Source organism: Furipterus horrens, unplaced genomic scaffold (assembly GCF_987537825.1).
Source record: "Furipterus horrens unplaced genomic scaffold, mFurHor1.1.pri manual_scaffold_8, whole genome shotgun sequence".
Classification (NCBI taxonomy): Eukaryota; Metazoa; Chordata; class Mammalia; order Chiroptera; family Furipteridae; genus Furipterus; species Furipterus horrens.
In genome coordinates, this window is record NW_028327178.1 from 20,135,835 (window position 1) to 20,152,957 (window position 17,123).

Here is a 17,123-nt window from a genome sequence, read left to right on the forward strand (position 1 = left end):
AAAAGAGCAAAAACTAAAGTGGACTGAACACCCCAAAGTCAGAAATGACTGGAAATGAGGAGGGTACTCACACTTGAGCGGGCTTCCCGGTGGCAGAAGGCACTGGCTGATAAAGCCTGACCGGGCTCTGCTAAAAGGGAGGGTGCTTAGGAGGAGGCAGTGCTGGGAGGGAGGCACCTAACAGTTTTATACTCAGAATCCCACTCTGCATATTCGTGCACTCAGCTATCTCCTCCCACTTCAGGCACCAGTGCCAAAGCATTGCCGAGAAACTAGTCCCCCGTCTTGTACCTCATGTCTCTCTCTGTTCTTGATTCGGTGCCAACATCTTTGCCATCCTTTCCCTTGGAGTTTCGAGGTCTTTCTCCAGCTGTAATCCTACTCAAATTAATCTTTTTCTTTTCCTTGTTGTTTCCTGTAGCTCCTACCTCACCCTGAAATATTTTTTGGAAGGTTTGTAACTGAACAGGATCAAGAGAGTGTCACTTTAAAAAGCAAGGGGCAGGTTGCTATGCAATGGACTCTGGAGCTAAGTGGCTGCACCCAGAGGGAATTTTCTCCTAGGCTTAAGGCAGCTTCTGCACAGGTGTGAGAATCCAGCAAGGTCCACAGGGGTGCGGTGCGAAGGTGAGGACAAGGGGTAGACAGTGTGTTTTCTGGAAACCAAGCTGCACTTCCCCCAGTGAGGAGAAAAAAAATTATAAATGTTTACTTGGAATGTCCCTCTACCAAGGTGGAAATCCCAGTACAAATTCTGCTGCCTTTTAAAAGTCCAGAGGCCACATAATCAACAACACTGTGATAAGTTTACATGCTGACAGGTGATGACCAGAATTAGTGGGGTGATCATATTTTAAGGTATAAAAATGTTGAATCACTATATTGTACTCTTGAAACTAGTATAACCAATATAAGATTGTATACTAGCTATACTTAAATAAAAATAAATTTAAAAAGTCCAGAGGCAAACATTCCATGGCAGAGGAATCTGAACTTCAAGTAAAAAATCCACTTCTTCCTCATTCTTCTCAAATGTCAATTTCGTGACACATTCTGTTAGGGCAGAATCTAAGTCAGGTGTACTTCACGAGCACAGAATTTTAACAAACCCACAGAAAACTGCAGATATCACCAGTCGTTCTCTCTGGGCCTCCCTCCCTCCCTCCTGGATGAGCGGATAGCTCTTGTCAGTGGTCAGCAGAGCAGCTGCGACTCTCTGGCTCCATCCCCTGGCCGGCCGCCAAACCGCAGGGTTCCTTGTCCCGTCGGAGACTTCCTCCCTCCAGGTGCCTCCTTCGCTGAGGGTGGTGGTTGTGTCCAGGGCACGGGAAGGAAACCATAGTTCCAGGTTTGTGATTAGAGTTTTGAGATTCTGGCATATTTCCCTCCAACATTTCCCCCCTGTTAAAATAAGGAGAAACTAAACTCCTGGGGTTTCTCTGAAAGAGAAAAATGAATCACAAGAGGACAGTCTGAAGGTCTGGTATAGAAATGAAAGGAATCACACTAGTGTTCCTTATGCAGCTGAGCTACAATCCCTTATAGTAATAATAATGATATTGGCAGAAATGATAATGACAAAAATTGCACAAATAGTTGAGCATTCACTCTATGCAAATGGAAAATCCAAATTTTCACAGTTTGATTGGTCCACACAGCATTGTCCTAACTGGTCAGAATTGCGTAATCTGATTGGTCATATGGAGCTCTGATTGATTAGTAAAGATGCAAATATGGATATAGCTGCAGAGCTCTGATTGGACGGGGCAGCCCATTGGTAGAAATATGATTTTAGGAATTCCTGTATAAAAGTTGGCTCAGCCTGAAGGAACACAGTGCAGGGGTCTAGGCAGCCCAGTCTGTGGCTTTCCCTGAAATGCAACATGTGTGGGAAGCCCTCTGTAAATAACGGTTGCTAGACTTGGATTATAAATTTGGGTCCATAATCACAAGCAATTCTTTAAAAAAATAAGATTTTGTTTATTTGTTTTCAGAGCAAGGGGAAAGGAGGGAGAAAGAGAAGGAGAGAAACATTGATGTGAGAAACATTGATCGGTTACCTTTTGTGTGCACTCCAACCAGGGACCAAATCTGCAACCCAGGCATGTGCCCTGACTGGGAATTGAACTGGTGACATTTTCATTTTCGGAACAATGCTCAACTAACTGAGCCACACCCGTCGGGGCACAAGGAATCCTTTTTGATAGGTATATTTTTTCCTGAGGTCAAGAAGAGAAAGCCCGAGAAACCCTTAGCCCCTACCCTCAACCCCAATAAAAGCAGCACCTCAGACCCATGAGAGTTTGTGCTCTCTCTCTCCTCACGACCTCATTGTGTGGCCCCAGGTGTGCTGTGTAACTAATTTCCAGGTTCTCTGAGTAATAAACCTTTATCAACTTTTCTGATGGTTATTGCTAAAGGATGTCTTGCGATTGTCATGAGAAACACAGGTGCTAGCCACAACACTGGTTATTGATAGGCTGAAACTAGCATAAGCTGACCAACAACATATATTTATAGACCTTGTCCTGACGCCACCTCCACAGGTACCCATGAAGTCTTCTGCTTCAGTGGCCCTGGTCAGGGGCTGAGGGTATGTATTGGGGTCTCAAGTCTTCTTGGCAGAACCACCTCCTTATCTATCCTTCCTCCTTGGCCTCCCCCTGGTCCCTGTAAAGCCATACCTGATCACATTTTATGTGTTGTTCCCAAAATACAGCCTTCTTATGTGGCGTTCCCAAGGTAGCACAAAGCTGTGGGGTTCTGAGTCCGACAGATATGAGTTTGAATTCCAGCTTCATCCCGTACTAGCTGTGTCCCTTACCTAAGCTGACTATAGGTACGTTGCTTACCCTCCCTGAGCCCTTGAATCCTCATTGTAAAGTGGAATAAGTTTACTTCCTATCGAAGCTTGTGATGAATTTTGACAATGATGTATGGAAAGCTCTGCACCGGACACAAAGAGGGGCCACCATTCCGACATCTGTCTCTCTCGATAAGGGTTGGCTTGTCCTTGAGGACCCTTATACGGGTCCCTCCTCCCAGCTTGAAGCAGGGGAAAAGCGCTCAGAAAGGATGTAGTGATGAGCAGAAAGATAAGTATTCCACAAGCACCCTGAGCCAGGTAGGTGGCCGATGTGGCTTGCCAAGTTCTCACGCTGCAAGATCCTAAGATGCCAGGGTCTGCTGTCGATGAAGCGCCATGGCTTTGGAAAGAATCCCGAAGCTGGAGATGAGAGGGACAGTTGGGCTCCCAGTAAGAAGTCATATATGGGTCCTTAGGTATTTTAAAACAATCCTAATTGCACAAGTCAATGACATTTTCACAGTTCTTTCTCCGGCACCTCCTGGTGTCATTTACAGAGTATCATTTGCTGTTTAATCCCTGACATTGTTTGCTGTTCTCGGCTCCTTGAAGTATTTTCCAAGGCTTCTCCTTGTCATGTCCTTCTGCTCTCTTTGTTCTCTAGATTCGTCTCCCACTTCTCTGTCTGGCTCAACACAATAGAACATATTAGAGCTTTCTTCCTCTTTGAGTTTCTCCATAGAGTTCTGGGTCCAAGAAAGTTCTCTCCTTCCCTGTGCTTTCCACTTTCACACCCCGCTCTCACTCCCCTTCTGTTTGGATTTCCCAGGAGACTCCAGTCTGTGCTGCTCTTCTGGAAACCTAAAGCAATGTATGCCAGTATTGCTCACTGGGCAAGGGGCCTCTCTCCCACCCCTGCAAACAGCTTTGGTATTATCTTTTATTAAAAAAAAAAAAAAAGAAAGAAATCATGCTGCACTGTTCCACCTGGGCTGGAAGATACTGGATGACAAGGTCACGATCTCTTATTCCTCTTGATTCATAACATCTCTTTCTTTCCATAGAGATTTTGAGGAAGTTCATAAAATATATGCAGGAGGAGATAAGAATGAGGTGAAGAAATGGGGAAGAATGATCTGATTTTAATGTTTTTTTTTTTTCTATAATTTCTTACATTTGTAGGTATTTCTAAAGACATGTTGTTTGAGTCAGAAGTCATTCCCACTCTATTTCGTTTTGATTACTGCTGGTAGCGATCTAGCTACAGGCAGTTTAACTTTTCAAATCTCTTGCACCACAAGCATAATGGGCAGGGCCACACGCAGGAACTTACACTACAGGACGGCGGCAGAGGGCTCCTCTGTATCCTGCATCCTGAGCAGGCCTTTTGTAAATGGAAGAGAATGTGCTTAAAAAAAATTCTCCTTCTTTTCCTCCTCTCTGCTCACCCTCCATGAAGAGAGAAGCAAAGACAGCAAGTCTGGAACAGAACGTTCCTCTGCAGTGTGCTTTGAGCCCACAACATTTAGCTCGTAAACAGTCAGACAAAAAGGCACCCGATGAGTCCCCAGACCCCCGCTGACCCACATGGGACTTGGGGCTTATTACACTTTGAGGTAGGCCTTCCCTAGCCAAGCTGAGCGCAGTCAAGAGGCGAGCAGGCACACAGGACAACTGCACTGCGGAGCCTCCATTTTTAGCTTCTAAATGCAGTCCTTCAGTGCCATTATTCACCTCTGTTTAATAGCTGGGGGTTCCTCCTGCGTACAGAAGGGCGAAGGAATCTCCATTTCCACCAGTGACTTCTATCAGATGTCCAAAATGCATCATCTCTTTTCCAGCTTTTAAATGAAATTCAAGCCAGTGTGAGGCCCATCATGGAGGACTCCGGCGGCCACAGCCAGTGCCTCAGGGCACGCAGGTTGTACACAGGACAAAGGTTTGCGGGGCGCCATTAGCATCCCAGACGCTTAGGTATTTATTGCAAAACTCCCGTGGGGGGCACTAAAATGTCTTGAGGAAAGGGGTGCTGGGATGCCTTTGCACAAAGGGGCCATTTGGCTAGCAGTGATCCTCCTGTTGTTCAAAAATTCTTTCCCAACGAGAATTAATAGGGAAAGGGGCAGCAGGAGAAGCATTTAAATCTCTTTAGACTAGACTGAGGAGGAGAAAAAGTGAGGGTTGGGGCCGGTCCTGCTTCCCTGACTCTCTGTTGAGGGTAATAGACAACTTACTAGATTGTTTCCTCACCCTTAAAGATATTGTGGTATTGGCCCCACGCCTAGGCAGTGGAGCCTTCGTTTTTAATTAGGCTGTGAAGAGAAGGTGGGATGGCCTAGCATTACCATTGCAAATGGGGCTTTCTGGACCAGGGGGCTGGCCAAGTGTTCCAGGCTCTTGGCAAAGACACCCGCCACCAGAGGTGGAGGGGCATGAGTTGAGGCCACTCCCAGCCAGGGCCCCTGACCAGGATTACTCACCACCGGGCACCACGGAGAGAGCTGGCATTAGAGTGGCTGAGAAGCTGCAAGGGCTGGATGGATGCGTTACCTAAAGCGAGGCTGCCCTCTGGAGCTGAGGCGTGGCAGCTGCCTCAGGTTCCTCACGGCTGTCCAGCTTGGAAGCTTCATTACTGCTGGCTGCACAGTGTTGTCGGCCTAGCCTGATTTAAAGGACCCTTTGTGGTTATCAGAAGGGCTTTCTGTCACCGTCCCCTGTCTTCCAGCAGTTGGCAGCCAAGAGCTGGAGAGGGACTCAGAGGCCGGCCCGCACCTGTCTCCTGTCCCCTCGTCTCTTTCCCTGGTGTTGGGAATCGAGAGGCACTGATTCTGCCGAGATTGGCATTTCACCTCTAGCTTCCCACTTGCCTCACTTATGACAAGAGGAGTTGGACTAATTCTCAGACTTGTAATTCTCAGTCTTGTCTGCACATTGGACTTACCTGGGGGAGAGGGGGCTTTTAAAAAAATGCTGATATGAGTTCTTTTTGCTAGAAATTCTGATGTAATGTTAGGGGCATGAGAGCTTTAAAAGTCCTCTTGGTGATTCCAACATGCAGGCAAGGTTGAGAACCACTGGACTGAATCTAATCCGAACTTTCCAAAACACCCTCCACAACAAGGAAGTGTGTCATAGTGGAATCAGATGGATTTTGGAGTTTGACAGACCAGGTTCAAGTTCCAGCCTGCCATGACACCCCGGGGAAAATTACTTCACCTTTCCATGCCTTAATTCCATTAGTACATTAAGGGAGGTTAATAATACCTACCTTGACAAATGTAACGATTAAGTAAGATCAGAGCATGTGATAGGCATTCAAGCAAAAGTAACCTTTATTATTACTCCCTCCTAAAACAGTTCCTTCCTCAGACTTCCTTATTTTTGCCAATGGTGCCATCATCATCCCAGTTCTTAGGCTCAACAAATGTTTGATGAGTGGATAATGGCTGGTGGATCTGACCATTCTCCACCAGGAAGGAGAGGGGAAGGTTTATTTCATTACTCTTATTGAGGTTCTGAAGTCTTCCCAGTGTGGTGCACAGAACAGCACCATCGCCATCCCTGGAAACTTGTTCAGAAATGAGGACTCTCAGCCTTATCCAGACCTTCAGTCAGAATGTGCATTTTAACCAGATCCCCTGCATGCACACTCAAGTTTAGGAAGCAGCACTCTTAAGCATCTCTGTCCTGGAAACTTGGTGAAAAGGGATGAATTCAAGTCCCTGGAGCAGTGACAGCTTACAAATTCCAGTGTCTTGGTTGGAGACACCATGGTGAGCCCAAATTAGTCATGGTTGTGTTCCAGCTGGCAGCACGGAGCACGCTGGCACATGCTGGGCCAGGCTGGCCCATGGCAGAGCCCTAGGCAAAGCCTCCTCCTCCCGTTAGACTCCATCAAGGCACTCCAGTGGGTTCCACCCTCTGCCTGGTGCCAATTGCTTCACACAGGCTCAGTGGGTGCCTAACCGCCCCCAGTCACTATGACAAATTGTCGAAGGTTCCGAGAGGTGAGGCTTGCATGCACAGGGGCAGGGTACTTCCTGCCCACGGAGTCTGGCAGGGCCTCCTATGGTCCAGACAGAGTCCACAGGACCGACCCCCACACTCAGGGTCTTGGGGATCTTCCCTAAGCCTTTTCATGGTTGGCCTTCACCCCTTGGTTCCCTATCTTAGCATCCTTGGCCTTTTTACCCAGGACCTCTTCAATGATCTCCCATCCCACCCCAGTACACAAGTCCTTCGCTTAAAAAGCAAAACACCCTGTGTGGAATTGTACTTTCTAAAGCTTACATTACAACAACAGAGTTGTTAAATACACTTTTCAGATTATAAATGCACTTGCCATCCCTTTTGCTATCCCTCTGACCCCAGGGCAGGGGTAGGTAAATGCCTCCCATCAGGGCTCGCTGTGAGAAGGTGACACTTCAGGCCAGGACTGCAGTCAGTGGCATCTCCCAAGGTGTTTCTCTTTGCTTTCCCAGCATTGGTTGTTATTTGTAATGACCTAATTGTGTGAGTACTTGCTTTATTTAGTGTTTCCCACTAGACGGCAAGCTTCCTTAAGGCACGATCTGGGCTGGTCTTGTTCACAGTGGAAGCACCAATTTCAGGTTCAGTGTCTGGTGCACAGAGATCCTCAATAGGTATTCACTGAGTATACGGATTTCTGACTCTGGAGACTTGAAGGGTTAGGATGAGTTCTTGTACAGCACTGAGATAGTTGTGTGTGTGTGTCCTTGTTGCGGCAAAGGGGTGGGGATGAATTTGCCCCCAACATAGCCCTCAGAGCAGGCTATAGCATTATGAGTGAGACGTGTAGTCCAGCGGGCAGTGCCTTTGCCATCCAGAACACTCCGATGGCCACTCCTGCCACAGGACAATCGGCCTTAGGGACCAAGCACCCAGCACTCCAGCTTGCAAGTCAACCATAGTCAAAGGCTTTGGCTTTTCTCTAGGTCTGTCCTAAAACAAGGGAGGGCAGAGCCCTAGCTCCAGGTTTGCATGTGGCTGGTTCTGGGGGCACCTGAGCCATCCTGAGGGTGAGCACGCAGAAAGGAAGCCTGTCTCTTCAGGACCTCCTCAGTGGAGATCAATGTGGATAATAGAGGAAAGTCTCAATCCAAGCTGCCAAACCTGGGCTCAGCCCAAACCCAGGAGGCCTGAGCTCTCCAAAGATTGGGTGTGGAGTATGGCTGGTTTCTCCTCCCTGTATATTCCAGGTCAGAGACTGTAAGTGCACGATGCCTTGGCCAGTTCAGTGACCTCCTCCTGACCTGGGACTTAGCATCTCCTCTCAGCTCTGAGCACCCCCTACCCTACCTGATTTCCCATCCTGCTGTGTATCAAGATGAGTTCTCCAGACTGTAGGAGATGGTATGAACTGCAAGATAGCTCTCGCACCCTGATGAAGCAACAAGATACAGGGAACATTACTGTCAGGGTCAAGGCTGTATACGATCAATGGTCTGGGCCTTAGCACAGAAGGGATTTGTAACATCATTGGCCTACAAGGGAGCCCATCATGCAGTCTTTCAGAGAGGAACAGGAGGCCTGTCAATTTTCATCAAGAACTGCCATGTTTTAAGGCTCTCTTGAATGATACAAAATGATGTGCAATTAAGTGCTAAACTATAAGCACACACACATTAGAGCTAAGAGTTTGGTGTCTAGAGTAGGCAGAGGGAGAATTACCGAAGATATAAGCCTCACAAGACCCTTTATATTTGAATAGCATTGAGTGAAGAAATGGCCTTTTAAGGAGAAACTCGAGTGCCAGCCGAGGAAGGCATGGCCCATCTGTGGGCTGTGAGCAGCTCCGTGGTTGCACTGGAGAGTGTGTGCCATGAGTCATGCCTGAGTTTCCGGCCTCTGCTTGGGTCCCCAAGGAAAGCAGTGCTCCTTCAAGTTTGCATTAGGCAGCTGAATCAACAGCCCTCCGATTTTGCTGCCTTGTGGTATGATATACTAACCAGGCATTGAGCCCCTACTAAAAACTAAACATTAAAAAAAGTGCAGATGGTATAGGAATTAAGAAGCATAGTAGGAGGGAATGGAATAGACAGAGAGAGGTTGAGAAGAGCTATATGCACAACCAATGGACATGGACTAAGGGGGGGGGCAACTGGAGGGAGAGGGGCCACCGGGTGGAGGGGAGCAGAGGGAAGGGAAATGGGGACAAATGTAACACTATAATCAATAAAACACATTAAAAAAATTAAAAAAGTGCAAGTAAGAAAAATACTACATTGTAAAAAAAGAAAAGATGGAACTATGAACCTCTACACCATTTAAAATAGAAAAATTATACTTTAAGATTAATGATGGATGATATGAACTAGAATGTATTGGGGTCCCTTGTGTACAGTATACATTCAAGTAATAACTGTAATAAACTGTAAGCAAACATTAAACACATAGTTTCATTTACCTTATAAAATTGGGGAGAAGGAAACAAAATTTGCTGTTTCTGTTTCCCATGCATTTATTTCTATTTCTCAGTAATGCTAGGAGGTAAGGATGTTTCTCTCACCAAGAAGCAGTTTTAAAAGGAAAGTTGACTTGAAATTGCTATTTGTTACCCCTTCTCCTCCCCATCTAGTTAATATCCAAACCTCTGTCTGCAATAAGATCAAATGAAGGCCACCAGCAAACAAAAAGGAATTGTTGTCCCTTTAGGAAAGTCATGAAACTCTTGCCAACTCATGAGTATATATATTTTTGTACATTCTTTCTAATTTGGGGCTTCTCTGGAAATGAGGGTATTGGAACAAGCTCTCTAAGGCTCTATGAGCACTAAGTCTCTCCAGCTTGAGTGCTTCTTATAGTAATGATAACATAGAAGACAGTTTTCCTGCCAAACAAGCTGATGTCCTATGCTTACAGGAAGAGGGTTTAAGGCATTGGGACAAGATATGTGGGAAGGCCACATTGAGTGAGAAATGGCACAGCAGACCATTGACTGGGTTTGCACAGAATCTCAAAAACCCAAGCCGGTTAAACAGATCTAACTCTAAAGTAACTGGAGATCAGGAATGACTGAAGTTCTGTGGACAGAACAGTGTGAGACGACAGCAGCCTTTAGGGTGATCATTCATGGGGTTGTCTGAAGGTCAAAGCCGGGGAGGCTCACTCATAGTGCCTGCAGTGGGGCAGTACCAAGTGGAAAGGATGGCAAATATGAGATTGTTTGGGAGGGTAAAGGGTGATAGGCATAGGCTGAGTCAAAAACAGCACCAAGTGTTGGTGAGGAGGTGGAGAAACTGTAACTCATATATGCTGCTGGGGGAAATGGATGTGGATACACCCACTTTAGAAAATTACTGGGCACCTGCACACCCTGCAGCACAGCAATACTTTCCCAGGAACATACGCAAAAGAAACGCATACATATGGCCACACCAAAAGACATGCACCCAAAGTCTAATGTGGCACTACTTATAAAAGCCAAAAATGGAAAACCCAATAGCCCATTAGCAGTAGAGTGGATAAATAAGGATATATTTGCACTGCAGAGAATGAATGACCTAAAAACTGAATCTCATCAATGGTCTGAAATCTCTTCCCTTTCAAAGGTGATTTTAGTTTTGGGAAAAGCCAGAAGTCACAGGGTGCCAAATCTGGGCTGTAGGGGTGCTGAGTCACCTGGGTGATTTGATGTTTTGTCAAAAAATTCTGCACGAGACATGATGCAGCTGCAAATCACCAGTTGCCCATAGCTACAGCCTTCTGAATCAGCTGAATAGTTTCCGCAGAGGAATGTTCAAGCTTAACGCAAAATTTAATGTAGATTTGTTGCTCTACTCACTCATTTTAAACGTGAAAGCCACACAGCACACATGCTCACTCAATGGAGTCTACCGCCTGCACTGACTAGTACAGTGAAGTCATCATTGTTCACACATGTGCATTCCAGTCCACTTTCCTTGGCTGCCAGGTTACACTGATGATGTGCAAACTATTCTCATTATATTAACAATGACTGGACTTCTTCTGGACAGACCTTGAACACAAAGTTCAGAAACAGGCTAAACTGAGAGAGTTCAGGGTGTTAATCACCATTGGAAGAGGGCGCCAGGGGGACTTCAGGTCTGAGCAAGAATCCAGGGCTGCAGACATTTGATTTGGGGACTGTTCGCACAGAAGTGACAGGGAAAAGGAGAGTGTGGCTGTGTCTTTTGGGACAGGAGGGAAGCGCTGGGCGCATCAGAAGGCATGAGGAAGATGAGGAGTGAGCAGAGGTATTCATCAGCAGTCCAGTCAGCCCTTTCCTGTACCAGGACCCTCCACGTGGTTCTGCTAGCCATGATTTCTGTCCTTTGAAACTTATAATTTGATAATGTGGAGGGAAGATGCTCCATCATCTCTTCAGGTGGTATCAGTTTCCTTTTAAAAGCTGAGAAACAGAGCATAGGCTAGGTGAACTGTTCAGGGCTGGGGAGTGGCAGAGTGAGATGTCAGCTCATTTTTTTTTGAAATTCATTTATGAAGTGTTCACTTGTGATTTTTTAAACTTTTGTTTGGGTATATGTGAAAAATAGATTTGTTACAGGGTGTCTGAGCTCTGCCACTCAACTTTATAATAAGCACGAGGGCACTGGGCCAGAGTTCTCAGATCAATCTAAAGGGACCCCTGGAGAAGTCCATTTTAAGGCCACCTCTGGTGGGCAGGGAGGCCTCATAAGCCAGAGTAAAAATGTTAGAATTTAAGTGTGCACAAAATACTATGAAAGTGTTGAAAAGGGAAATTTAACTTTGCCTGGAGGATCAGAGAAGTCCTCACACAAGATGCTGGTGACATTTGAACTGGGTATTGAATTCTGAACGGGAGTGTTTCTGGTGGAACACAGAAGAAAGTTACGATGAGAATGGCATAAACAAAGAATAAAATGAAGGTGTATTGCATTCTAATGTGGACGTTTGTGTGTGTGCACGCGCACGTGTTTGAGGATGTGCGTGAATGTGACTGATGAGAAGTAAGGCTGAAGAAGTAAGCAAGAGCCGGATCATGAAGCACTTTGTGAAGCTCAGGAGCTTGGGATTTATCCTTCAGGCAGCTGGAATTTCTGATCATGCTACCTAGGGGAGTTCACCATCCACTCACCTCCACCTCCACCTTCTTCACCTTTACCATCCCCTCACCTCCATCACCAGCACCTACATTGCCAGAGTACATTATAATAATTGTCTCCACAGAATGAATTGTCATAATGTTAATTATAGCACAATTAATTAGGGAGCAGCATCTAAAGGACTGACTACTATAGCCTGGGGAAGACGCTGAGTGAGTGGAACTTGGAGCCCAGCTGCCTTGTAGGAGGGAGCCTCCCCTTTGCTAACCTGCACGCAGTGAACTATGCCGCAGGGAAAGTGACAAGGCCCACATCAAAAATGAGAGGAAACGAAATGGCTTCTGAGTATAGGGATGAGAGACAGCCAAGACTGAACTTAGATTTGCTAATAATAAAGTTTTGAAAATATTATTTTTACAATTCAAGGTTTCTGCTTTCTTAATGCAAATCGCTACCTTATGGTATAATAAATAGTACCTCGGAGCTGATCGAGGAACTTTACCTCTATTATCTCACTTAACTGTTAAAAGAACTACAATAATAGGTTCGCATTATTTCCTGTTTAGGATGAGAAACAGGTACAGAGGCATTTCATAAATTCCCCAGGCCTCACAACTAGTAAGTGCTTCTTAGTAGCTATGCAGGATCATTTGACCCGGTGAAATTTTTGAGGACCAGTGAGTTGCAGGACAGGTCTGACACTGGGAGGCTAGACGCGAGGTGAGAACAGTGGAAAAGAACAGAGTGGACCTTTCCCGGTTTTGGAGTCACTCTTGTGCCCTCTCGTGGTAAGATTTAAGTATCACAAGAAAAATGCTTAGTGTGCCTGAGTTCAGGGGATCATTTACACAGGATGTGTCAACATGCAAAAGCGCGCAGAAGTGGGCAGTGGAGATGGGAAGGGAACGAAGAGAAGGGAAGAAGGTAAAAAGGAGCCAGTTTGGTCCTAGGTACCTGTCAGCCTCTGCCGCTCATCTCTTTATAGAAAACTTGGCTCTCTCCCTTAATTCAAGAATGAGCGGGGTTTCTCAAATGGGTGTGCGTGCACAGAATCACCGGGCTGCTTGAGAGTGCAGCCTCTGGGCTCCAGCTCCAGAATTTCTGCTTGTTAGGTCTGAAGAGGCCCAGGGTCTACATTGTAAAACCACATCCATGTGGCTCTGATGCAGGTGGTTCTTGGACCACACTTTCAAAGAACCATACTGTTTGATATTAATATTTAGCTTTAAAAACTGGATGCTTCAGCAGTAAACTAAATACATGGTTCCTAAATCATTTACTAAAAGGAATTTAGAGGAATTAACAGCTTACTGTCTTATTTCTGTTCTGACCTGGTTAAAGATAAAAGATACAACTCTACAAAACATCCCCCTACCCCCAACCATGTTGGTGGCTTAATTCTCAAAGGGCAAAGTTAAAACATCTTAACAGAATTTAAATTAATAATTCTGTCCCTTCGAAAGAGTGCATCCAGAACTTGAGTTCCTTGGACATGTGCTTCTAGAGATGTTAATAAGTGGCCACACAAAAAGCCTTCTCTGATAAAGTAAGGATGAGATAGTCATTAAAGAATGCTGGCACTGAAGTCTTTGAGGCGCCTACAGAAAAGAAAGATGTTTAACTTTATGTAGCTAATCTACTTGGATCTTGCTGAATCATGTGACTTTTTTTTTGTTGTTGTTACACATTTATTAAGGCTCATGATAGACCAGTTTAGGAAATACTACCCTAGAACAACTGGAATGTAAATTAAAGATATTTTCCTGGGGTCTGAAAAAAATTCCTATAGGTGGGAGAGAATAGTCTTTTCAATCAGTGGTGTTGGGACCACTGGATATTCACATGCAAGAGATCGAGCGTCCTTACCTCATCTTGTATACATAAACTGCCTCAAAATTGATCAGAGATCTAAATATAAGGGCTAAAACTATGAACCCTTTCAATAAAAGTTTTCATTACCTTGGATTAAGCGATGTCTTCTTCTTCTTTTTTTTTTAAAGATATGACACCAAAAGCACAAACAACAAAAGAAATAATGATAAATTGGACTTCATCAAAATAAAAACCTTATACTTCAAAGAAACCATCAAGAAAGTGAAAAGACAACCCACAGAGTGGTAGAAAATATTTTCAAATTATCTATCTGATAAGGAACTTGTATTCAGAATATGTAAAGAACTCTTATAACACAATAAGAAAAAGATGAATAATCTAATTTTAAAAATGGGCAAGAGATATAAATTGATGTATCTCCAAAGAAAATGTACAACTGGCCAACAAAGACATGAAAATATGTTCAACATTATTAGCCACTAAGAAGATGCAAATCAAAACCATAACAGAATATCACCTCAAACCACTAGGATAGCTAGAATCTAGCTAGAATTAAAGAAGACATAATATGACTTTTGAGGAAGAAGTGGAGAAATTTAAATTCTCATATATTGCTTTTGGCGGCCATGTAAAACAATGCAGCATTTTGGAAAACAGTCTGACAGTCCTTGCAAAGGTAAAACATATAGTTACCATATAACTTTGTAATTCCACTTCTATGTATGCGAGGTCTGTCCAGAAGGTATTCAGCCATGTAATATGAAAAATAGAGACACTTACTGAAGAAGATACAAGAAACATTGTACATAGGACAATAATGCTTCAGTCCTCTTCAAAGTAGGCACCTTGGGACCTCACACAGTTCTCCCAATTGTCATCAGCTGCCCTGTCATATTTTCCTGAATCTCATCAATGGTCTGAAATCTCTTCCCTTTCAAACATGATTTTAGTTTTGGGAAAAGCCAGAAGTCACAGGGCATCAAATCTGAGTTGTAGAGGTGCTGAGTCACCTGGGTGATTTGATGTTTTGCCAAAAAACCCTGCATGAGATGTGATGTGGTTGCCAATCACCAGTTACCCATAGCTGCAGCCTTCTTAATCACTTGAATAGCTCCTGTGGAGGAATGTTCAAGCTTAACACAAAATCTGATGCAGATTAGATGTTCTACTTGCTCAGTCTTTTTGAATGTGATGGCCACACAGTACATGTGCTCACTCAATGGTGTCTACTGCCCCCACTGACTGATACAGTGAAGTTGTCATTGTTCACGCATGCACATTTCAGTCCACTCTCCTTGGCTGCCAGGTTACATTGATGACATGCAAACTGTTCTCATTATATTAATAATGGCTAGACTTTTTCTGGACAGACCTCATACATCAAGTGAAAATAAAATACACAAAAACTTATAATATGTCCACAACAGCATTATCACAATAGCCAAAAAGTGGAAACAATCCAAATGCCCGTCACTTGCTGAATGGATAAAGAAAACGTGGAATAACAATACAGTGGCATATTATCCAGCAGTAAAAATGCATGAAGTACTACTGATCATGCTACAGCATGATGAACTTTGAAAATGTTTTGCTAAGTAAAAGAAGCCAGTCATAGAGGGTCACATATTATATGGTTTCATAGATCTGTAATGTCCAGAATAGGCAAATCTATACAGACAGGAAGTAGATTAGTGTTTACTTAGGGTTGAAGGGGTGGAGGGATGGGGAGTGACTGCTGATGGGTATAGGTTTTTATGTTTTGTTTTGTTTTTTGCCAGTGGATACAGGGTTTCTTTTGGGGGTGATGAAAATGTTAAATTGTATAGTCAATATCACATTTTATGTTGAAGCTACAGTTTTCTTAAAGAATATAAAAGCCACTAAAATTTATGCAGAAGGTAAATTGAAGTTTTTTTCGGGGAGAAATGCACAAATCATTTATGTTTCCCATAAGGTGACCCTTTCCCCCCAGTGTCAGCAGTAGCTGTGGCCCCCACAGGCTCCTCTCTGCGTCATTTTGGTGATGGCTGTGATAGTGAGGAATCCCAAATGTGCAGACCTCCCTTGCCACATCTGCTTAGGCCACACTATATGCAGATGACAGTCTCTCTGCAACACCCTGGTGGGTCCTTCTGACTCCTTAGGAAGCAAGTGGTGGGGAAAGGAGTGAGAACCACCCCCTGTCCCTGTCCCACCAGGCAGTTCACAGGGCGGGGGGGGGGGGGAGCTTGTCTCACCATCAAAGCTGCCTGTTGTTTGTCTTCTTCCAGTTGTTGGAGCACCTGCCCCCCCATACTTGCTCTATGCATTTCTCTGTGTTTTTCTCCATCTCCTCTACCTCTTAGAGGCCTACCTGGTCCAGCTTTCCTGCCTGTAGGTCTTAATAGACCTTTCTGGCTGGTCCCCTTCTATTCGTCCACCTGCTGTCACTGCTTTCCCAGCCCTTCCATTTTCTGCCCCCACCCCGGGGCAGCCCATCCCACACCTGTTCACGCAGCACAGCTGCAGCTTCTTACCTGTAGCCATGACTCTCCCTCAGACCAGCACTGCCCAAAGGGCCAGGAAGATGCCCCGAGTCTGGGAGCAGTCTGGGGTAGAGGGGCTGCTGACAACCTCACCGCTGCTTTCCTCTTCCTTTCTAGTCAAGGCTGCCCACTCAGCAGGCTTCCGGGGCCAATGCACATCCTTACATACCGGGCCGGATGTTTCCTGTTAGTGGTTTCATTTCTCTTTATATAGTCTTTTTTGGGGTGCAGGATGGGGCCCATCAACACTGAGAAAGAGGCACACTTCACTTTTGAGGATTCTCTGTGCCCCCTGTGCATACCCCTCCTGCTTTCACATGCCCAGTGCTTCCCATTCCTCATTATCAAAACACACCTGGGGCCTGAGCGTGACCGGGGCTTAACACTCATCAGGAGTGACTCTGACTGGAGGTTGGTTGAAGCCCAGGAAACAGACACCATAGCTGCTTTCAACCCAGGCTGCACATTGGAATCACACTGGAAGCTTGAAAAAGTACCTGTTCTCTGGCCCACTGCTGACTTAATTGGTCTTGGCTAAAGCCTGGGCATCAGAATCAGGCGGCTTAATCCAGCTGGGATTAAGTGCTCCTTCACAATGATCTTGAAGTCTGGACTTTGATTCAGTAGCATCTGCAAAATCCAAGAGTTTGCTAGAAAGTCAGAGTCTTGGCTCCACCCAGAACTACCAAGTCAAAATCTTTGGAGTTGAGGCCCAGAGATCTGTATGTTAATTTAATAAGCACTGTAGACCTTTTTTTATACGTAAGAGTTTGCAGACCGATGCATTCATACATGCAACAAAGGGAGAAGGGATGACCGGAAGCAGCACTCAATTTCTCAGTCGACATCAGCGGTTCTCCAGCCAACAGCATCAGCATCATCTGGGAGCTT

General features: G+C 45.1%; 1 protein-coding gene across 2 annotated transcripts in view; it reads right to left on the reverse strand.

The window, feature by feature from the left end:
- The window catches only part of SLC14A1 (solute carrier family 14 member 1 (Kidd blood group)), a 45,544-nt gene extending 29,244 nt beyond the window's left edge, over positions 1–16,300 (reverse strand). Inside the window, exon 1 of one of the 2 annotated variants that reach the window (XM_090285572.1) lies at positions 72–184. The gene's annotated coding sequence lies outside the window, so the exon portion shown is untranslated. Of the gene's footprint in view, positions 1–71; positions 185–16,223 lie in introns of those variants that run through there. The other variant, XM_090285571.1, reaches the window with a different exon arrangement.
- Positions 16,301–17,123: the final 823 nt, after the last annotated feature.